Below are 23,438 nucleotides of genomic sequence, written 5' to 3'. Positions count from 1 at the left end.
ACATTATGATGATGTCCTACCGAGTGGGTCCAGAGATACCTCTCCGTTTACACGGAGTGACAAAATCCCAATCTCGATTCGTGCCAACCCAACAGACACTTTCAGAGATACCCGTAGTGTACCTTTATAGCCACCCAGTTACGTTGTGACATTTGGCACACCCAAAGCACTCCTACGGTATCCGGGAGTTGCACAATCTCATGGTCTAAGGAAATGATACTTGACATTAGAAAAGCTTTAGCATACGAACTACATGATCTTGTGCTAGGCTTAGGATTGGGTCTTGTCCATCACATCATTCTCCTAATGATGTGATCCCGTTATCAACGACATCCAATGTCCATGGTCAGGAAACCGTAACCATCTATTGATTAACGAGCTAGTCAACTAGAGGCTTACTAGGGACATGGTGTTGTCTATGTATCCACACATGTATCTGAGTTTCCTATCAATACAATTCTAGCATGGATAATAAACGATTATCATGAACAAGGAAATATAATAATAATCAATTTATTATTGCCTCTAGGGCATATTTCCAACAGCTTCATCATCAGATGGCACATGGAATGTGACCTGTTTCTTCTTTGGACTTGGCCGAGGACCTCGTCCGGCTGTGGCCTTAGTCTTCACCAGAGTCAGGCCAGATGAAGACTTTGGTGCAGCCGAGGAACTTTCTGAAACACCAGAGGCAATCGAGAAACTAGCAGTCCTTTGACATGTAGTCAGATGCACAGGAGCTGAGGACTTTGTCGGAACTGCTGAGGACTTTGTCGGAACTGCTGAGGACTGTGGAGAAGCAAGAGCAGTGTGAGGAATTTGCCGTGAGGGCACAGCTGAGGAACTTGGCCGTGAGGGCGCTGTTGGTGAAGCACTTGGCTTACGAGCAGGTTTCTTTACTGCCTCCTTGGCTTGTCTCGCCAATTTGGCTTGGCGCTTAGCCCATTCTTCAGGAAAGTCCTCACCACGTTTGATGCTTGTGGGATGAGCTACTTGGCCAGGTGCCAATGGAGCTCTTGGGCACGGAGGATTGAGGGCGAATTTCTTCATGTACTTTGGAGTCACATATCTGTATTCCCTCCATTCCCTTGCCAATCTCCGTTCAATCTTCTGAATGCGCACCTTGCGCTGATTTTTGTTTTCTTTGCCATATTTTGCTTCATCAGGTGTGCAATAGTCAGCATAAATTTCTTCAGGGATTTCAAACGCAGTCATAACCTCAGGTTTCTTTCCTCCTTTCTGCGGCTTCTTACCGTCTGCCATATTCTTCAGTTGAGGAATTTGAACAAATGAGTTCTCTGAAGAAGTATGCAGTTTTTCTTCGAGGAACGCTGCAAATGAGTTAAGTTGATGAGAACCTAGTGATTCAGCAGCAGACATGAGTACCTGTGAAGAGAGTACAGGTGCGAGGAATTTGGAGAGGTCATATGCGTTCTGAGATTTTTTTTTTGAAAAGAACAAGTTTTGAGGAATTTGACCAGATGTGCCTTGAAGAATTTCACTAAGCGATCTTTGTCTTAGGTTCCAAAGTTGTATAGATTGCGGATCCACACAATTGAGGAATCTTGAGGAAAATCATTGCTTAGAGAAACGAATCAAGAGCATAGTTTGTTTGAGGTGTTCATATGTGAAGATTTGAAGAATAAACACCTTTGAAGATTTTCAGGAAAGCTTGAGAATCAAAGTGAGTAATAAAAATAGCTTTTAATTACCCGAAATGAAGAACATGATGAACTAAGAAGAACGGATGAGAAGTTCGTCAGGTTAGATCTTCCTTGCCCTAACTCGGCGGAGGAAGACAGCTACGGCGGCGGCGGAGTGAAGTTTTCCGCGGTCGGCGTGAGTACGACGGTGACGAGGTCGAGGCAGCAAAGCTCTTCCTCACCGGCGACGATGGAGTAGCGGTGGCGCTAGGGTTTGAGGAGCTCGAGCGGGAGAGAGATGGTCGAGCGGAGTAAATGAAGTGAGGAAGGGGAGAGGGGTATTTATAGACACCGTGAAAAACTGTTCGCCCGAAGATTTGGGAGGAACGTGCCCCTGCCCTTTCTCCTTCACGCGACATGTGTCACCCACGTACTGTGTAGTGGAGATCGTGTATGATCGTGGGTGAATAGAATAATGCATCATGGGATGCGGAACAGTTTGTGCGGCAAAACCGAAAATTTGGATAAGATTTGTTTTAAAGTTTCGTTCGCAATTTCTTTAGCTGACCAGGACACAGTGAAGATTTTGAACGAGTTTCAAATAGAATGCACATGAAGAATTTGTGAATAGATTGGGTTGAGTTTAGCATAGAGGGGGAAGGGTCCGATCACATTCACTTAGCAGAAAAATCAACTTGAAGAAATAACTATAAGTGAATGCTGTTGAGGACATAAACTCATATATATATATATATATATAGCCAATGAAGAAAAACGAAGGAACCAGTGAAGATTTTGAAAAGCTGAAGAATTGAAAAACTGAAGAATTTCAAAACTGAGGAAAAACTCAAATTGAAGATTTTCAACTTTTTGTGGTGGCGTGACCCACCATATAAGAATGATGATTTCAGACACCGCGTATAATTGTCGTAGGGTTCTGAGAATCAAATTCTTCATTAATTTCTTCACACTTAGAGTGTTATTCTTCATTGATTGAAGAAAAACGTTTCTTCATGTGTTGCACATCTAAGTCATCAATTTTGCATAAGTGTTAGGATGTGTGTCCTTTTCAAAGAACATTCGAAGATTCTAAGATATTTAGCTCACATCGCAACTTGCTAAATCTCTTCTCATCCAAGGGCTTAGTGAAGATATCAGCTAGCTGTTCTTCAGTCTTCACGTGCTCGATAGAGATGTCGCCCTTCAACACATGATCACGAAGAAAATGATGACGAATTTGAATGTTCTTTGTCTTCGAGTGCTGAACTGGGTTGTGAGCAATCTTGATGGCACTCTCATTGTCGCAGAGGAGAGGCACATTCTTCACGTTGACTCCATAGTCCTTGAGTGTTTGCTTCATCCAAAGTAGTTGAGCACAGCAAGAGCCAGCAGCAATGTATTCAGCTTCCGCAGTAGATAGTGATACACAGTTCTGTTTCTTCGAGGACCAATAGACCAAAGATCGTCTGAGGAAATGACAAGTGCCAGAAGTTGACTTGCGGTCCACACGATCACCAGCATAGTCAGAGTCAGAATATCCAATCAGATCAAAAGCAGAGCCCTTGGGATACCATAATCCTAGTGTTGGTGTGTGAGCTAGATATCGAAGAATATGCTTCACAGCCTTATGGTGTGATTCCTTTGGTGCAGCTTGAAATCGGGCACACATGCAAACACTAAGCATTATATCTGGCCTAGATGCACATAAGTACAATAAAGAACCAATCATGGAGCGGTATACCTTGTGATCGAAGTCAATGCCATTTTCATCAGTGCATAGATGACCTTTTGTGGGTATAGGAATTTTGACGCCTTTGCAATCTTGCATGCCGAATTCCCTCAGTACATCTTTGAGGTATTTCTCCTGAGATATGAATATGCCATTGCGCTGTTGACGAATTTGAAGACCTAAGAAGAATTTCAACTCTCCCATCATAGACATTTGATATTATTCACTCATCATATAGGCAAATTCATCACTATAACGTTGGTCAGTACAGCCAAAGATAATATCATCAACATATATTTGGCACACAAACAGTTCACCATCATAAGATTTAGTAAAGAGAGTAGGGTCGAGTGAACTGGGTGTGAAGCCATTCTTCACGAAGAATTCCTTCAATGTATCATACCACGCCCGAGGGGCTTGCTTGAGGCCATAGAGGGCCTTATTAAGTCTCAAGACTTTGTCAGGATTCTTTGGATCTTCAAAACCTGGGGGTTGAGCAACATATACTTCTTCCTCAAGCTTACCATTGAGGAATGCACTTTTCACATCCATTTGATATAAGATGATATCATGATGATTAGCATAAGCAAGTAATATGCGAATAGCCTCAAGTCTAGCAACAGGTGCAAAAGTTTCATCGAAATCAATTCCTTCAACCTGTGTGTAGCCTTGAGCTACCAGTCGTGCCTTATTCCTTACCACAAGGCCATTTTCATCTTGCTTGTTGCGGTAGATCCACTTTGTGCCAATGATATTATGCTTGCGAGGATCTGGACGTTTGACCAGTTCCCAGACATTGTTGAGCTTGAACTGATGTAATTCTTCTTGCATAGCCTGAATCCACTCCGGCTCCAAAAATGCTTCATCTACCTTAGTGGGCTCTGTGATAGAGACAAAAGCATAGTGCCCACAAAAGTTAGATAAATGTGAGGCTTTTGAGCGTGTGAGAGGACCTGGCGCTTCAATGTCATCGATGATCTTGTCAACTTGCACTTCTTTTGCAACGCGAGGATGAGCTGGTTGTCGTCGAGGTATTTGATCATTTTCCTCAGCACCATTGTCTTCATCATTATCTTCAGGTGTATCAGCTTGACGTTCTTCGCGTACTGGAATGAATTCTTCAGCAAGTTCTTTAGTAGGAATGACATCCTCAGTTGCCTTGAACTTGATAGAATCCTCAGGTGCTGATTCATCTAACACAGAAGGTAGGTGCTCCCTTTGCGAGCCTTTAGTTTCATAGAACCGCACATCTACAGTTTCAACAATCTTGTGAAGAGCGATGTTGAAGACTCTGTAGGTGTGCGAGTCCTTTCCGTAACCAAGCATAAAACCTTCATGTGCTTTCGGTGCAAATTTAGAATTGTGGTGAGGATCTCTAATCCAACATTTAGCACCGAAGACTTTGAAATAACTCACATTGGGTTTCTTGTCAGTGAGGAGTTCATAGGCCGTCTTCTTGAAGAATTTGTGAAGATATACTCTGTTGATGATGTGGCACGCAGTATCAATTGCATCAATCCAAAAATGATGAGGCGTTTTGTATTCATCAAGCATAGTGCGAGCCATCTCAACAAGAGTTCTGTTCTTGCGCTCCACGATGCCATTTTGCTGAGGAGTATAAGGAGCAGATAACTCATGAGTAATACCAAGTTCATCAAGATAGTCATCCAGACCAGAATTCTTGAACTCAGTTCCGTTGTCACTTCTGATGTGCTTGATCTTCACACCAAAGTTGGTTGAAGCCCTCGAGAAAAATCGTTTGAATACTTCCTGCACTTCATGTTTGTAAGTAACAATGTGTACCCATGTATATCGAGAGTAATCATCAACAATGACAAAACCATATAGAGATGCATCATTAGAGAATGCTGAGTAATGATTTGGTCCGAAGAGGTCCATGTGAAGCAATTCGAATGGACGAGTAGTGGTCATGATAGTCTTCGCTGGATGCTTGGCCTTGGTCATTTTTCCAGCTTCACAGGCTCCGCATAAGTGATCCTTGAGGAATTTGACATTCTCAATGCCAATGACATGCTTCTTCTTCGCAAGCGTGTGCAAATTCCTCATGCCTGCGTGACCAAGTTGTCGATGCCATAGCCAGCCTTCTGAAGCTTTTGCAAGTAGACACACGGCTGGTTGTGGTCCTGTAGAGAAATCAACAATATACAAATCTCCTCTCCTAAAGCCTTCGAAGACTTTGGAATTGTCAGCTTCCATAATCACAACACAACGATACTTGCCAAAGACAACAACCATATCAAGATCACAAAGCATTGAGACTGACATGAGGTTGTAACCTAAGGACTCAACAAGCATGACTTTGTCCATGTGTTTATCCTTAGAGATCGCAACCTTACCAAGACCCAATACCTGACTTTTGCCTTTGTCAGCAAAGATGATATGCTTCAAATGTGACGGTGATAAGGGAGCATCCATCAAAAGATTCTTGTCACCAGTCATGTGATTTGTACATCCACTATCGAGGACCCATTCAGTGGTTTTGGGTTGATCATCCTGCAGATGAATTAGTGTAACTTACAATCTCATATGCTTCATTAGTGAAGAATATGGTATCAAGTTCATCAAATGAATTTCATCAAGTGGTAAACAGATATAGCAGTATGAGGATGTGTGAAATGAAAGTTCATTTCATCATGGTTAGCCTGCGTCCTTTCAGGCAATTTTGTCAGGTCCCCAGCAAATTCTTCAGACGTTAAGGCACGTCTGGAGACCTGACCCTGCAGAAGAGATTAGTTCTTTTTCTTCACCACCCACATCTGAAGGGGTGGCAAAGAGTTCATCACTCTGCGAGCACCATACGAGAATGGTGGCATAGACGCCAAACCATTTCGTTTCACATAAGAGGGGTTAGGGTAAGCATATGAATAAGCAGAGAAATTCTTCGAGGACTTATGAACATAATGATTTGAAGAATAATGTGCATAGTCATAGCCCTTAGCTCTACCCTGCGAAACAGAGTTGTTAGCACGATGATGATCATATGAGGACTTTGATCCAGTTGAGGAATTTGATCCGTATGAGGATTTGGATCCATATGAAGAATTTGGTCCATATGAAGAATTTGGTCCATATGAAGAGTTTGATCTGGGGTTCCTATTCTTCACAGGTGGTGTCATGAGGACATTCACCTGAAGACTTTCAACATAACTTTTGGGAACCCATATTTTCTTCATAGGGAAACCGTTCCTGCAGTTAGTCCCAACATATCTAGCAAATACTTCACCATTCTGATTTTTGAACAGTTTATAGTTGGAGTCAAATGACTCATCAGAAGAATGAGGAGATTCACATGTAAAGCCAGATAAGTTGGATGGATCAACTGGAGGTCCCTTTGCAGCAACCCATGAGGTTTTGGGGTACGGCTCAGGTTTCCAATATGTTCCATCAGCATTAAGTTTCCTCTCAAAGGCAATACCCTCTTTCCTAGGGTTTCTGTTGAGGATCTGCTTTTTGAGCACATCACAAAGAATCTGATGCCCTTTGAGGCTTTTGTACATGCCTGTCGTGTACAGTTCCTTCAGCCCTGCATCGTTAGTGATACTAGCAATGTCCTCAGATGAGGAATTAGTGATAGCAGAGGCAGGTGAAGAATTTGTAACAGTTGAAGCATTTGAACATTCAGGTGAAGAATTAGCAGATTCACGTTCAATGCACTTTAAGCATGGAGGAACAAATTCTTCCTGAGAAGTGCTGATTTGTTGAGCAAGTAATGAATCGCGCTCCTTCTGAAGATCTTCATAACTCACTCTTAGCTTCTCAAGATCTTGCTTTCTTTGAAGAAATTCATAAGAAAGTTTCTCATGATCAGATAAGAGAGTGTTATGATGACTTTGAAGGTTATCAAACCTAGACTGAAGTCTCTGAAGATTTTCAGTTAGGGCTTTAGTGCGATCCATTTCTTCACCCAACATATCATCACTTTTGTCTAGCATGTTTTGAACCTTTTCAAAAGCCCGTTGTTGTTTTACAGCAATCTTTGCAAGTTTAGAGTAGCTGGGCTTGAGATTCTCATCAGATTCATTTTCACTAGATTCAGAGGAGGTGTATTTGAGTACCTTTGCACCTTTTGCCATGAAGCAATAGGTGGGAGCATAGTCATCATTATCTTCATCAGGCTTGTCGGTGGGGTCAGTTTCTTCAGTGTTGAAGATGGACTTGCTAACAAAAGCAGTAGCGAAGGCCAGACTCGCCACGCCAGATTCGGATTCTTCAGACGCCTCCTCTTCCTCATTTTCCTCAGATTCAGCTTCAGAGTCCATTTCCTGGCCAATGAATGCCCGAGCCTTCTTGGAGCTGCTCTTCTTGTGAGATGAAGACTTCGAGGATTTTGATGACGAAGATTTTGACGATTTCTTCTTCTTCTTCGCATCATCAGAACTGTAATCCTTGTATTTCTTCTTCTTCAATTCCTTTGCCCACTGAGGACAATCTTGAATATAATGACCAGGTTTCTTGCATTTGTGACACAGCCTTCTCTTATAGTCACTTGATGAGGAATCACTGCTTCTTGAGGATTTTTCAAAGCGACCACGTCTTGAGAACTTCTGGAATTTCTTCACGAGCAATGCTAGCTCCTGGCTCAATTCTTCAGGATCACCAAGGCTACTACCAGAGTCCTCACATTCAGACTCAGACACAACCTTGGCCTTCAGGGCACGTGGTTTGCCATAGCTCGAACCATAGAGATCTCTCTTTTCAGCAAGCTGGAACTCGTGAGTATTTAGCCTTTCGAGGATATCGGCAGGATCAAGAGACTTGTAGTTAGCCTGTTCTTGTATCATCAGACCCAGAGTATCAAATGAGGAATCAAGCAATCTCAACCATTTCTTCACCACCTCATGGTCAGTGATGTCAGTGGCACCGAGGGCTTGAAGCTCATTTGAGATGTCAGTGAGGCGATCAAAGGTTTGTTGGACATTTTCATTGTCGAGTCTTTTGAAACGGTTGAAGAGATTCCGAAGAACATCAACTCGAGAGTCACGCTGAGTTGAGACTCCTTCATTCACTTTGGACAGCCTATCCCAGATAAGCTTAGCAGTTTCCAAAGCACTCACTCTTCCATACTGTCCTTTACTCAGATGGCCACATATGATATTCTTCACTTGAGAATCGAGTTGCTTGAATCTCTTCACATCGGTAGCGTTCAGTGAGGGTGAGACAGAGGGAACACCATTTTCCACAACATACCAGAGATCGTTGTCAATTGCCTCGAGATGCATTCACATCTTGTTTTTCCAGTAGGGGTAGTCCGTCCCATCAAAGGTAGGACACCCAGCCGAGACCTTGATCATACCTGCGGTCGACATAACTAAAACTCCAGGCGGTTAAACCAAAATCACACAGAACAAGGGAGTACCTTGCTTTGATACCAATTGAAAGTGCGTTATGTCGACTAGAGGGGGGGGGTGAATAGGCGATTTTTATGAATTCTTCACTGAGGAATTTGCCGGTGAGGAAATTCCTTAGAGAAGAACTATTAGCAGCGGAATAAGTACTCAGAAATAAGCATAACAGAATACACGCATGGTCATCATGATGAAATGAAGACAAGCACATAGTACAGAAAGCGTAATCACAGGATAACACAAGATGAAGACAAACAGACTGAAGAAATTGAACTGAGGAAATTGAGAAAGTCTTCAGTCAAAGTCTTCAAACACAGATATGAACAAACACTCAACACAGTAATGAGGAAATGAAAGGGTTGAGGAAATAGAACCAGTTATGTTGGTGAAGACAATGATTTGGTAGACCAGTTCCAACTGCTGTCTCAGTTGTACGTCTGGTTGGAGCGGCTGAGTATTTAAACTCGAGGACACGCAGTCCCGGACACCCAGTCACTGAGCACGCAGCTCAGGACACCTAGTCCTCACCGTATTCTCCTTGAACTAAGGTCACACAGACCTCATCCAATCACTCATGGTAAGTCTTCAGGCGACTTCCAAACCTTCACAGACTTGGTCACTCGGCGATCCACAATTCCTCTTGGATGCTCTAGACCTTGACGCCTCACCGTCTGGAAGAAGCACAGTCTTCAAAGGTAACAAGCGTCGGATCCACGCAGGATCAATTTGTTCAGTGATGCTCAATCACTTTGGGTTTGTAGGGGTTTGGTTTTGGGGTTTTTCTTCACTCGATAATTTTCGCTCAAAGTCCTCGGAGGATGGGTTGCCCTCAAATGACAAGTGTCAAGTTCTCTCGGAGCAGCCAACCAGCTAGTGGTCGTAGGGGGCAGCTATTTATAGCCTAGGGAGCAGCCTGACATGATAAGACATAAATGCCCCTCAATGATATGACCGTTAGATGGATAAGATATTTTGGGACAGCTGGCGCGCAGCACAGCAACGGTCGGAAATTTGACTCTAAAATTCCTCAGGGCTATCATGTTCCTCACTGTGTAGGTAATTCGCACTGACGAATTCCTAACTCCTCAGTCAGAACAAATTCATCAGCGACCAGAAGAACTTCGTCTCTGTCACTGAAGAAAAGTGACTGAACTGTATGAGATTTCCAAAGGCTTCACTCGAAGGGATTGGTAGGTGTAGGATTTTGAGTTGAGCATCACATGGAAATTTTTCCTTAGTATTTCCTCGACCCCCTTTAACAGTACGGTGTTTCCTATGACTCAAGAAATAGAAAATGAAACTACGAAAACAAAAGTCTTCATGCTTCATGTTCCACAAATGAATACCAAGTCTTCAAGGTCACACCAATTTCTTCACTTTCAAAGTCTTCAGAAAGTCTTCAGAATATCAAAGTCTTCAGTTGAAGAACTTCATTTTTAGGGGTCGACTTTCTCTGTAAATATCAAACTCCTCATAGACTTATAGACCTGTGTACACTCACAAACGCATTAGTCCCTTAACCTATAAGTCTTCAATACACCAAAATCACTAAGGGGCACTAGATGCACTTACAACAACACATGTCTATGGTTAGGAAACATAACCATCTTTGATTAACGAGCTAGTCAAGTAGAGGCATAATAGGGATTATATGTTTTGTCTATGTATTCACACATGTACTAAGTTTCCGGTTAATACAATTCTAGCATGAATAATAAACATTTATTATGAATTAAGGAAATAAATAGTAACTTTATTATTGCCTCTAGGGCATATTTCCTTCAGTCTCCCACTTGCACTAGAGTCAATAATCTAGATTACATAGTAATGATTCTAACACCCATGGAGCTTTGGTGCTGATCATGTTTTGCTCGTGGAAGAGGCTTATTCAACGGGTCTGCAACATTCAGATCCATGTGTATCTTGCAAATATCTATGTCCCCCTCCGACACTTGATGACAGATGGAATTGAAGTGTCTCTTGATGTGCTTGGTTCTCTTGTGAAATATGGATTCCTTTGCCAAGGCAATTGCACCAGTATTGTCACAATAGATTTTCATTGGACCCGATGCACTAGGTATGACACCTAGATCGGATATGAACTCCTTCATCCAAACTCCTTCATTCGCTGCTTCCGATGCAACAATGTACTCCACTTCACACGTAGATGCCGCCACGAGGCTTTGCTTGGAACTGCACCAACTGACAGCTCCTCCATTCAATAAAAATACGTATCTGGTTTGCGACTTGGAGTCATCCGGATTAGTGTCAAAGCTTGCATCGACGTAACCATTTACGACGAGCTCTTTTTCACCTCCTGTCGGTGTACTAGAGTAGGGGTACCCTAGTATCCCGAACTTGTGCACGGGCAGTTGCAGCACCCCGCGGCAAGGCTTGCCGGGTGACCGCCAAGGTCCTCCGTGGTTCCTTTGGAGCCATTCAAGAACAAAGTATTCAAGCCAAGGAGACAAGGCCCCGGCAAGAGGAGCTTGCCGGGAAGGCCAACCAAGGCATCTCAAGGAACTTGCCACGACGCGCCACGTGTCCCGGTGAGGCCCGGTGAGCGACAAGCTTCCGGACGCGACAAGACAACGACCACGGCAAGGCGCTTGCCGCGGCAAGCTACCACTCTGTACCCACGCTCCAGCACATCCACCAACGTGTCGCCCTGGGGCCTTTCTAGGCGCGCGTGGCAAGAGGCTATGCAGCCAGCGGTGCGTGGTGGCAAGCGACGCTGACAAGATTGCCATCGTGGCGAGCGGTGGCGTCCCTGACGGTCCTTTTTGCACTATTTGGGCGACGCAGACGGGCATTTAATGCCTTTGTCCCCTGCCGTCAGGGTTAGGTATGATACACTGTACAGGTAGTTGTACCAACGGCAATTCCTTTTCCATTTTTACCCTTATCTACGTTGCCACCTATCGGTGACCCCTTGAGCATATAAAAGGAGGCCCATGCGCAACGTAGAGGGGGGTTCGAAGGCAGAAAAACACTCACGCTCGGTCTTGTTAGCAGCTAGGGTGTACTGTAGCACTCAGCGCTCTCGAGCAAGAACTCAATACACTCAGACATGCAACAGTAGGAGTGTTATCTCTCCGGAGAGCTCCGAAGCTGGGTAAACTGCTCGTGTGCTTCGCCTCGATCCGCTCTTCATGCGATCTCCGCCCTCCGCCGAACTGAAAGGGGCTCGGTTCGCCGGTCCCATAGGTGTTCGTGGATCAGTTTCCCCGACATCTTTGGCGCGCCAGGTAGGGGGCATCGAGGTTGTGTGAACCTGATCCGGCATTCACACGAGCTAGATCTTCATTTTCTTCATCGACATGCCACCGAAGAAGAAGGCTTCGGCGGCAGCTGTTCCGTCCACGTCGATCCCACCACCACCGGAGCAAACGAGTGGTGGGGTAGACGCCGGCGGAAGAACGGACATCGACGAGGGAGCTCACGGTGCTGCCAGGTCCAAGGACAAGGCTGCGCAGACCTCGGCGTCCGTACATGCACTGCGCCCATCTCAGGAGGCGCAGGACCGACAGCGTCATGGTATTCGCAGTGCCATACGTTTGTTGGACCAAGATCGAGCTGGTGGATCTCGGGGTGCTCAAGACCAGCATGCACGCCAACATGATGGCACTAGCGAGACACGGTCGCCTGGGCGGGATACTACTCCTTCTAACATAGTTAGAAGTCCGAGCATATCCCGCTCCTCGCACCGTTCGCCACTGCCGCCCACCACTCCAGCAGAAGCTTTGGCGCGAGCTCAACTGCTCCTGGATTACCCTCCAACGGCAGACAAGATCGATCAATGGAGGGCCACCATTCAGAGTCTCATCGGCTTCGCCAACGGTGACACTCCGCGACAGCCGAGTACATCGCTGCCGCGGCAGGACTGCCAGGCACGAGCCGATGGCGACGAAACCGGTGGGGGTGCAACCACCATGCACTCTCCACCCCGAAGGCCAAGATCGCCGACTCGCCGGATCCACCTCGACGGCGACTCCACCGCATCATCGAATCCACGAGCTCGTCGCGATCAGCGCCAAGTTCTTCACGAACGACAGCAAGAAGATGCTCGTACTCGCATCGAGCGCCGAAGAGAAGCGCGGCGTCAATCGGACCAGCGCGCTGGGCCCTCTGTCGACATGCATGCACTAGGGGAACCAGGCGACTTGCCGTACGCGGTAGGTTGCCCTGCGTTCACTCGTGAGCTGCGGCAAGTCCAGTGGCCCAGCACGAAGAATTTCAAGCCAGACGTACCAAAGAAGTACGACGGCAAGTCGCATCCGTCGGAGTTCCTCAGCATCTACACCATCGCAGTGCAAGCTGCTAGGGGGCGGGACGACAAGATCCTGGCCAACTACTTCCTACTGGTGCTCAAGCCCAATGTCAGATCCTGGCTCATGCACTTGCCGGACAACTCCATATCCTCCTGGGCAGACCTATGCCATCAGTTTGTCAGTGCCTTTACAGGCGACCACAAGCCTCATGGCCAAGAGAGCGATCTTCATCTGCTCGCCCAGAAGGAAGGAGAGCCCCTGCGCAAGTACATTCAGAGATTCAGCCGCGTACAGCACAACATCCCAGATGTCCACCCTGCCGCGGTAATCAGCGCGTTCCATCAGAACGTGCGAAACCGCAGGATGCGGGAGGAGATGGCGATGTGCAAGATCAGAGACGTCAGTGAGCTATATGCCCTGGCCGACAAGTGTGCACGTGCTGAGGAAGGGAGGAAACTCCCCGGAGAGAATATAGGAGCAGGAGGATCTGATAGTGAGGAGACTGCCCCGGCAAAAAGAAACCGGTGGCGGAACAACAGGAAAAAGAAAGGCAAAGATGTGCTAGTCGTTGAGCAGTCCGGCAACGGAGGTGGCGCCAAGAAAGCCAAAGCTGGTAGCTCCGGCAAGGAGATTGCCGCAGGCACCAACTACCAGGCTGTGGCGGTCGCCGACAAGCAGGACGGCACCAACAAGCAGTACTGCAAGATCCACCGCACCAAGGGCCATGACCTCCAGAGCTGCAAGAAGGTCGAGAAGCTTGTCGAGCAGCAAAAGGCTGAATACAAGCGACGCGACAAGGAGAAGGCCCAGGATGGTGCTGGAGGAGCCGGCAAGAAACACCCCGGTCGAGGAGGACGCCGCGGCAAGGCCAAGCAGCGGCAAGGAGACAGACCTCCCCGCGGCCGCGACAAGGATGAAGATGATGACGACGATGAAGATATGGATGATGACGAGACTAATGAGCAGGAGTTCCAGAAAACCACAGAGGTCCTGTGTGTTGATGGCGGTGCTTCTCTGCATACTTCACACCGCCAGCTCAAGCAATGGGTGCGGGAAGTCAATGCGGCAGAACCACCCGTCGAGTCACGCAAGCCTCTGAAATGGTCCAGCACGCCTATCATCTTTTGTATTGAGGATCACCCTGATCGCATAACTGCGGTCGGGTGCTTGCCGATGTTGGTTTCACCAACTATCCGCAACCTCAAGGTCACTAAGATGCTAGTTGACGGCGGGGCCGGCTTGAACCTGATCTCCTCCGCGGTACTCCAGAAACTCCAGATCCCTGATGGCGAGCTCGAAGAGACCGACACATTCCAAGGAATCAATCCGGGAAGGAGCAAGCCGAAGGGAAAGATCACGTTGCCAGTAACATTTGGCAGCGAGTTGAACTTTAGGACTGAGAGGGTCACTTTTGACGTTGCTGACTTTCCATTGCCTTACAACGGGATACTCGGCCGTCCAGCACTCGCCAAATTCATGGCAGCCTCTCACTATGCATACAACATGCTGAAGATGCCAGGCCCGATAAGTGTCATCTCTGTCCCTGGCGACAAGAAGGATGCTCTTATCTGCGCCGACAAGATCTACCGGGAAGCAGCAGCCGCAACAGATCACAAGTCACTTGCCGTTGAAGCTCCCGGGGCAAAGAAGAAGACCAAGTTTGGCAAGAGTTCTGATGCCGACTCCGGCAAGCGCACCTCTTCAGAGTGCTGCGCTACCGTCGAGGACGCACCATCGAGCTCCACCGACAAGTGTAAGAAGACAATGGCAGCTCCACCAGAGACCAAGAAGGTGTCCGCCAAGGAGGATGGCACTGGTGGTACCTTCACCATCAGTGCCACTCTCGACCCTAAATAGGAAAGCACGCTCGTTGCTTTCCTGCGGGCGAACGTCGACGTATTTGCGTGGCAACCGTCTGACATCCCCGGTGTTCCCAGGAAAGTAATCGAGCACCATCTTGCCGTCTGTCCTCATGCGCGGCCCGTCAAGCAGAAATTCAGGAAACAGGCAGTGGAGCGCCAAGAATTCATCGCAGAAGAAATCAAGAAATTGGAAGCAGCAGGCCTTATCAGAGGAGTGCTCCATCCTACGTGGTTGGCCAACCCTGTAGTCGTGCGCAAGGCAAACGGGAAATGGAGGCTTTGTATCGACTTTACCGATGTCAATAAAGCTTGTCCCAAAGACCCATTTCCCTTGCCACGCATCGACCAGATTGTTGACTCCACGGCCGGATGTGACTTGCTTTCATTTCTTGATGCATACTCAGGATACCATCAGATCTTCATGGCAGAAGAGGATGAGGAGAAGACGGCATTCATCACCCCATGTGGCACATACTGTTTCGTACGGATGCCTTTTGGTTTAAAGAATGCTGGTTCAACATTTGCAAGGGTAGTCCATGACGCTTTTGAGCCGCAAATACACAGAAATGTGGAAGCCTACATGGATGACATAGTGGTCAAGAGCAAGGAAAAGGCGACCCTGATTCAAGATTTAGACGAAACCTTTGCAAATCTGCGCAAGATGAACCTCAAGCTTAACCCCGAGAAGTGTGTGTTTGGAGTCCCCTCCGGTAAGCTTCTCGGGTTCTTCGTGTCTTAGCGGGGAATCGAAGCCAATCCCGACAAGATCAAGGCCATTGAGCAGATTGAAGCACCAAAGCGCGTCAAGGATGTACAAAGACTTGCCGGTTGCGTAGCTGCTCTCAGCAGGTTTATCTCTAGGTCTGCTGAGCGCGCCCTGTCATTTTTCAAAATATTGAAAAAGGCAGGACCAATGAAATGGACTCCGGAAGCGGAGGCTGCGCTGCAGGACTTAAAGAGATACCTGTCCTCCACTCCAACACTTGTCGCACCTAAGCCACAAGAGAAGTTGCTGCTATATATAGCGACAACCAATCAAGTGGTTAGTGCTGCGTTAGTAGCGGAGAGGGAGGCGGATGATGAGCCAGCAACCACGGCAGATGCATCCAGCGACAAGCAGGGGACTTCACCGACAAGCTCTGGTCCCGACAAAGATGGATCTGCGCAGGCGTGTGAGAAGATGCAGAAAAGAATGGTGCAGCGCCCAGTTTACTTTGTCAGTTCCCTTCTGCAGGGGGCTAGGTCAAGGTACTCTGGTGTGCAGAAACTGCTTTTCGGCCTTCTCATGGCCTCGAGAAAGCTGCGCCATTACTTCCAAGCACATGAGATCACAGTCGTCACTCGTTTTTCGCTGAAGAGGATACTGCAAAATCCAGAAGCAACAGGCAGGATTGTCGAGTGGGCACTGGAACTGTCAAGCTTTGGCCTCAAGTTTGAGAGCACTTCAACTATCCAAAGCAGAGCATTGGCGGAGTTCATAGCAGAATGGACGCCAACACAAGATGAAGAAATTCCAGAAACAAGCATCCCCGTCAAGGAAGCAAGCAAAGAGTGGCTGATGTACTTTGATGGTGCCTTCTCGCTGCAAGGCGCCGGTGCGGGCGTGCTACTTGTTGCACCCACCGGAGAGCACCTCAAGTACGTAGTCCAAATGCACTTCCCCAAGGAGCAAGCAACGAACAATACTGCAGAGTATGAAGGTTTGCTTGCCGGTCTCAGGATCGCAGCAGACCTTGGGATCAAGAAGCTCATTGTCAGGGGTGACTCACAGCTTGTCATCTGCCAAGTAAACAAGAATTATCAGAGTCCGTTGATGGAAGCTTACGTTGATGAAGTGAGAAAGCTAGAAGAGCACTTTAACGGCCTACGGATGGAACATGTTCCAAGAGCTCAGAACAACGTTGCCGATGGCCTGTCGAAGTGCGCTGCACTTAAGTTACCTGTGGAACCAGGGATCTTTGTGCTCAAACTGACTCAACCGTCTGTAATGCCATCAACTGGACATAGCAAGAAGAGGAAGTTGATTTCCGATGACTATTTTCCGGCAGAGCTCCCTGAAGCCGCCGCCAAGAAGGTCCTCAAGATCAACACCAAGGGTGCTGAGGAGCAGTCTGCTCTGGCAAGCCCTAGGGTTTGTTCCGTTGAAGCAGACGCTCCCGACAAGTTTTGCTCCGGCAAGCTTGCCGGGGAACGTCAAGCTCCGGCTGAGCCGCAGGTTCTCGCCGTAGAAGCGGATGTTCCCGCAGCAGCAGATGTGCCTTTAGTCCTTGTTGTCGAGCCGCAAGCTCCAGCATGGGCACAGCAGATTGTCCGTTTCCTTCAGACAGGAGAACTTCCCGAAGAGCAAGAAGAAGCGGAAAGAGTAGCCCGGCAGTCTAGTATGTACCAGTTTGTCGACAACACACTGTACAGAAGGAGACTCAACGGCGTGAAATTGAAGTGTATTCACCGGGAAGACGGACAGAAGCTGTTGGCAGAGATACATGGAGGCATATGTGGTCACCACATTGGCGCAAGAGCACTTGCCGGCAAAGCGTTTCGGCAAGGTTTCTTTTGGCCGACAGCCCTCCAGGATGCAACTGCACAAGTAACCAAGTGTGAAGCGTGCCAGTTCCATTCCAAGCAGATACACCAGCCAGCTCAAGCTCTCCAGACGATCCCTTTATCCTGGCCATTTTCGGCCTGGGGGCTCGACATCCTCGGCCCCTTTCCCCGAGCTGTCGGGGGCTTTGAGTACTTGTACGTTGCAATCGACAAGTTCACAAAGTGGCCGGAAGTGGAAGCAGTGAGGAAGGTGACAGCACAGTCAGCAGTCAAGTTCTTTAGGTCGATTGTTTGCCGCTTCGGGATCCCTAACAGGATCATCACCGACAACGGCACACAATTCACGAGCCGCACCTTCATGCAGTACGTCCAAGATCTTGGCGCCAAGGTCTGCTTCGCTTCTGTTGCTCATCCGAGAAGTAACGGTCAAGCGGAGAGGGCGAATGCTGAAGTGCTGCGCGGGCTCGAGACCAGGACTTTCGACAGGCTGCACAAGTGCGGAAAGAACTGGATTGAGGAGCTGCCGGTGGTTCTTTGGTCGATCAGAATGACGCCGAATCGAGCCACTGGCCAGACACCTTTCGCTCTAGTCTATGGAGCAGAGGCAGTTCTCCCCACGGAACTCGTATACGGGTCACCTCGAGTGCTCGCTTATGATGAGCTTGAGCAAGAGCAGTTGCGACAAGATGACGCGCTGCTCCTTGAGGAGGACCGTCTTCAGGCCGCTGTACGAGCTGCTCGATACCAGCAAGCTTTGTGCCGCTACCATAGCCACAAAGTTAATGCCAGAAGTCTCGAGGAAGGCGACCTTGTTCTTCGGCGCGTTCAGTCCGCCAAGAATTCCAACAAGTTGACGCCAAAGTGGGAAGGCCCTTACCGGGTGAAACGAGTCACTAGGCCTGGCGCTGTCCGCCTTGAGACCGAAGATGGCATTCTGGTGAGCAACTCCTGGAACATTGAGCATCTTCGTAAGTTTTACCCGTAGGGCGCGGTTGCCGGAACCTGTTCCGGCAACCACCTTTTGTACAAGTCTTGCCGATGTTGCATGTAATCCTTTGTACGAAGCCGGGCGCAGACCCCGTGCATAAGTAAAGCTCATGTGCTCCGCACATCTTGTCAATTTCATGCTTTCTACTTTCCTTTGCATGCATTATCTGACACTTTGTGCAGCGCCTACCCCCGGTAAGCAATAACGAGCCGTAAGGCTCCATATCTTTATTTTCTCTTTTTTCTCTTTCTCAAGGAAAGGAAGGTTCCCTCGCCCACAAGTTTGCCGGGGGGAAAGGAGAAGATAATGGTGTGGACCAAGCGTCGTTCGAGGAAGTTTCGCCTTACCGGGAAGCTAACGACAGAAAAGCTAAGTTGCTAAAGTTTGAGCAATCAGTTTTAATTTTTTTTAAGTTATCTTCCTCGAACGACCGTGCTTTGTATGGAAAACCTGTGCGCGGAGGAACCAACTCGTAGCTAGTTGCGCCCTTACTTTGTTTCGAGTCCGCTCAACAACTTAAGTGAGCTGCGACTAGTTGCGACAAGGTTTCTTGTCGGTAGCAGCACCGCCAGCAGGCTGCTGACGTCCCGCACTCAGCGCTCGCGGCTAAGGTGCCTGCGCCGACAAGTTCCCTAAAAGCGTAGGGCAAAAACATACAAAGGAAGGAATCAAGTAAAGGAAATAACATAGCAATCGCTACCCGAAATAGAGTCATATTACAAGATAGCTTGTCGCAGCTCTAACAGATTGTTCTCATAACATGACCAGCAGCGACAAGAAAAAGAGAAAACGGGCGGCCTAATCTACGCGATCGCCCTCAACCCTCTTGATCCTGCTCACCTTGTCCACAATGGGTGCGACAAGGGTCTTGAGCGCTTCCAGATCAGCATCCGGTGGCAAGGTCCTGAGGATGTTGGTGAGGTTGAGGCCTGGGTTGCGGAAGGCCACCTTCACCAGCACCTTTTGAAGAGCTCCCGCGCAGATCTTGCGCGACTCGTCGACCAGCTGCTTTGGGATCTTCTCCCGGAGTCGCTGGAGGGCCGTCGCCACGCCTTTGAAGAACAAGCTGAGCTTGGCGCTGGGTTGGAGGTGCTCGTCAGAGGAATACCCGAGATCCTCCATCCCCAGCTGCGCCAGCTCCCCGTCGATGGCTGCGGCAACATCCACGAGACCCTCGGTCCAGTGCTCCACATTCTCCCTAAAAGTGTTCTGGGCGGCAGCAGCATTCGCCAGCAGCGCCTCGTCGGTCTTGATCTTCTCCTTCAAGGCCACCTCCTGCTCCCTGGCGCCGTCCAGCGTCTTGGTCAAAGTAGCCAGCTTCAACTCAAGATCTGCGTTGGAATCCTTGGCGGTGCTAAGCTCTTTGCTCCTCTCAGCGAGACGACCCTGCAGCTCGCCATGAGCGGCGGCGTCCTTCTCACGCTCATGCTTGAGCGCAGCAAGCTCCTCACCGCTCACCTTGAGATCGGCCTCCAGCTGCGCCACCTTTGTCTCCAGCTCCTTCTTGGCGGCCTCGGCAGCTGCGGCAGCATCCTCTGCTTCCTTGAGAGCCCCGCCGAATGTTTGCTCGCGCACGGCAAGCTCCTCCTCGTGGCTGTCAAGGTTGACCTTGCGCTGCGCCAACTCGCCTTCCTGCGCAGATAGCTTTTCGGCAACAAGCCGCTGCTGCTCTTCAACTTCAGCCTTCTCGAGGAGGAAGGCTTTCCGCTCCTCGGCGACTTGCTCCTGCTCCTCTGCCAGGGACCGGAGAGCTTCCTGCCTGAGACCCCTGGAGCTCCTCCGCGCGCTTCTCGATGTCCACTCCCGCCTTCGCGACAAGCGCTTCTCGGGATACCAGCTTGGCCTGTCGGGCGCGGTAGAGCGACAACAGCTTCTGCAGCAGCTGCTCCTCCTCGGGCTCGCCGCTGCTGCTGCTCGGCGCATCGACCAGCGTCAGCCCAGCGGAGGCGAGCAACTCTTCATCAAAGATCTCTCCTTCGACCGGCGCCCTGGAGCTTGACGCCCAGGGGAGCTTGATGAAGATGCCGTCGCCGGCCTTCAAATAGGCGCCGGGCTGGGGCTCTTCGAAGCCTGGCGCTGTAGCAGCGCCAGAGGGATCGGCGGTCGGCGTAGCGCCTGACGCTCCTGTGGCCTCGGGGCCATCCGTGCGATCGCCAGATCCCTCGCCAGCTTCTGCGGCGGCAGCTTTGGCAGCCTCTTCGCCGGCGGGATCATCAACGCCGGCTTCTCCTTCGGTGGCAACAGCGTCGTCGGTATTGCTGTGTGCGTTCTCCTCGCCGGCGACGTCGATTTCCATCGGCTCCGTGGCAGATGGATCTGACGAACGGAAAAAGGAGAAAAGTCAAGCAAATATCCAAAAAGAAAATCAGAAGAAGAAGAATCCCAGGGAAGTTTTTCAAGCAAGAGGATTACCTGTACTAGGATCTGCAGTCGTGGTCTCAACCACCGGAGGGTCGCTGGTGCTGTCCCTTGCCGGAGAACTGTCCCTTGCCGGAGAATTCTCCCTTGCCGGAGAACTGTCCCTTGCTGGAGAATTCTCCCTTGCCAGAGAACGCTCCCTTGCCGGGGAATCCTCCCTTGGCGGTGTAGTCGAAGCAGATGGCATTTCGGGAGCGGCTTCCGGGCACTCCTGGTGAGGCTGCTCTGCTCCTACACAAACCAACAGTCAGATATGAGCAAAGAAAGAGCACCCATGCGCGCCTGACAGCAAGAAGTAAACCATATACTTACGCTGGGGGCTGCGCTGGGGGCTGCTTTGGGGAATAGTTGCCGGATCCGGCAAGGTGGTCTCGGACACACCCCCTGCTATCGCGGTGGGTTCGTCCTCGATGACAATCACCGGGACCTTGGCTCTCTTCGCTGCTCTCTGGGCCAGAGTCCTAAAAAGGAATGGGTTCGGAGTAAAGCAAGTCAGATACAAGACAAAACAGCAAGGATTGAAGAACTACAAGTATAACAAAGAATCTTACTCTTCTTCTTCCTCGTCGGAGCTGAGCGCGGAGAGATCGAAGTCCGGCTCGCCTCCGGTGCGATGAGGCGGAGGAGTAGGTTCCCTTAGCCGCTTGGCGGGAGCAGAAGCGGTGGTCCGGGAGGGCCCCGCTCCAGTTGCTGCAGCGGCGTGAGGTGCTCCCGCGGCAACAGTGCTTGCCACGGTGGAGCGCATCGCGTGGCGCGGCGGCTGTTGACCCGTCTGCCGCCCCGCTACGTCCACGGCCTTGCGGAGACGCCTTCTTGGTGGAGCTGGGGGCTCCGCTTGCGGCGAGCTGTCTGAAGGTTTGGGCCCGACAAGCTCTCCCTCGCCGGGCTCGCTCGACTCAGCTTCAGGCCCGACAAGCTCTCCCTCGCCGGCAAGCTCCTCTCGCTCGGCAAGGCTTGCCGCCTCTGCTGCCTCTGCCTCCTCCACGGCGAATCCAAACTCGCCCGTGGCAGCGGCTGCCGCCACCTCTTCCAGCCTAGTGGCGATGCGCTGCATCTCCGCATCGGTGGTGTCGCGAGTGAGGCTCTTCTGTTCATCAGAGCGGACCGGCACTTCTACCAAGCCGTCAAAGAACTCTCGCACGACGTCGTCTGCAGGCTCTTGCCAAGTTGGGACAATCCCATGCGAATGGCACAGCGGCATCATTGCGCGGATGCGGTCGAGCGAGGAGTTGTTGCACAGCGGAACGACACCCCTCGGCAACATGAACGCTTCAGGATGTTGAGGATCGTGCTTGAACAGTTCCAGGATCATCGCGTCCAATTTCAGCACAGTGAAGTTGAAGTTGAGGCCAGGGCGCAGCCTCATGATATCCGCCGCATTCTGGAACTCCCAGGCGGGTCTCCTCCTCTCCTGCAGGGGAGCGATGCGGCAGCGAAGAAAATCTGCGCCAACGGCGCCTACGGTGAACCCGGCAAGCCTGAGGCGTAGGATCCGGGTGACGGCAATCTTCAGCCTATCGTCTACCGGGGCCACATTGCTCCAATCGTTACCGCGTGCTACTGGGGCTTGGCGCTGGGCGGTAAATGGCTGCGGGTTCTCCTCGACAATCCAGCACCATTCTGCTCTCCATTCCTCCCACTTGCTGCGGAGCTCTCCCTCCAGATAAGCGTCCTTCTTGCCGGTTCTCGAGATCCAAGCGATTCCGCCGGAAAGAGGCTCCCCTCTCTCAACTCGGGGCATAAAGAAGTGGCGGAAAAGAGCTACGTTTGGATAGACTCCGACAAAGTTTTCGCAGAGATGTGCGAAAACTGCCATGGTCAGAACAACATTGGGGGTGAAGTCAAGGAGGCGGAACCCGTAGGTGTTCATGATATCACAGAAAAATTCAGAGAAAGGCGGGAAGAGCCCGCAGTAGAAGAACAACGCGAAGAAGGGATATCCATTCGGAGCCAGTTCCGAAGCGGCAGCTAGGAGTACCTTCGTGCGCGGATGCGCTCGCGTCTCCGTCGACTAGAAGAGGTAGTAATACTCCCTCAGCTCCTTCGCAGCGAGCTGAGGGGGGAAGATTGTCCGCTCCTTTCGCAGCGCCACGAGCCGCTGCGCCTCGGCCGACTTCACGACCTTCCCGGCTTTCGGAGCCATGGCGGAGGTGGTGAGAGAGATCGACGGCGTTGATGGTGCCGGTGGCGATGGGGGGCGGAGCGCTGCTCTCTTTCAGCTTTGGGAAGAAGGGGGGAGCGGCGGAGATTTTTGAGATTGGAGTAGCAACCGGCGAGATGGGCGAACTGCCCCTATTTCCCCTGCTTATAAAGAGGGAGGGGCGGACTTTCCGTCTTTCCGAATAAAGAAACCACCCACGATCTCTCCCACAACGCCGCATTCGACGCGTGCCGTTCGAGGAGGGCGCGGTGGATACAGAGTGAGATACGGCGTAACCCAGGCCGCGTGTGCCCGTGCCCTATTTTGGGCCTGGCCCAACAGCGCTCGGCACCGTGTGTGGCCCAGGCCCGGGGGCTCCTGTCGGTGTACTAGAGTAGGGGTACCCTAGTATCCCGAACTTGTGCACGGGCAGTTGCAGCACCCCACGACAAGGCTTGCCGGGTGACCGCCAAGGTC

This window comes from Triticum aestivum, chromosome 7B (assembly GCF_018294505.1).
Source record: "Triticum aestivum cultivar Chinese Spring chromosome 7B, IWGSC CS RefSeq v2.1, whole genome shotgun sequence".
In the NCBI taxonomy this organism is placed as follows: domain Eukaryota; kingdom Viridiplantae; phylum Streptophyta; class Magnoliopsida; order Poales; family Poaceae; genus Triticum; species Triticum aestivum.
This window is presented reverse-complemented; position numbering follows the sequence as displayed.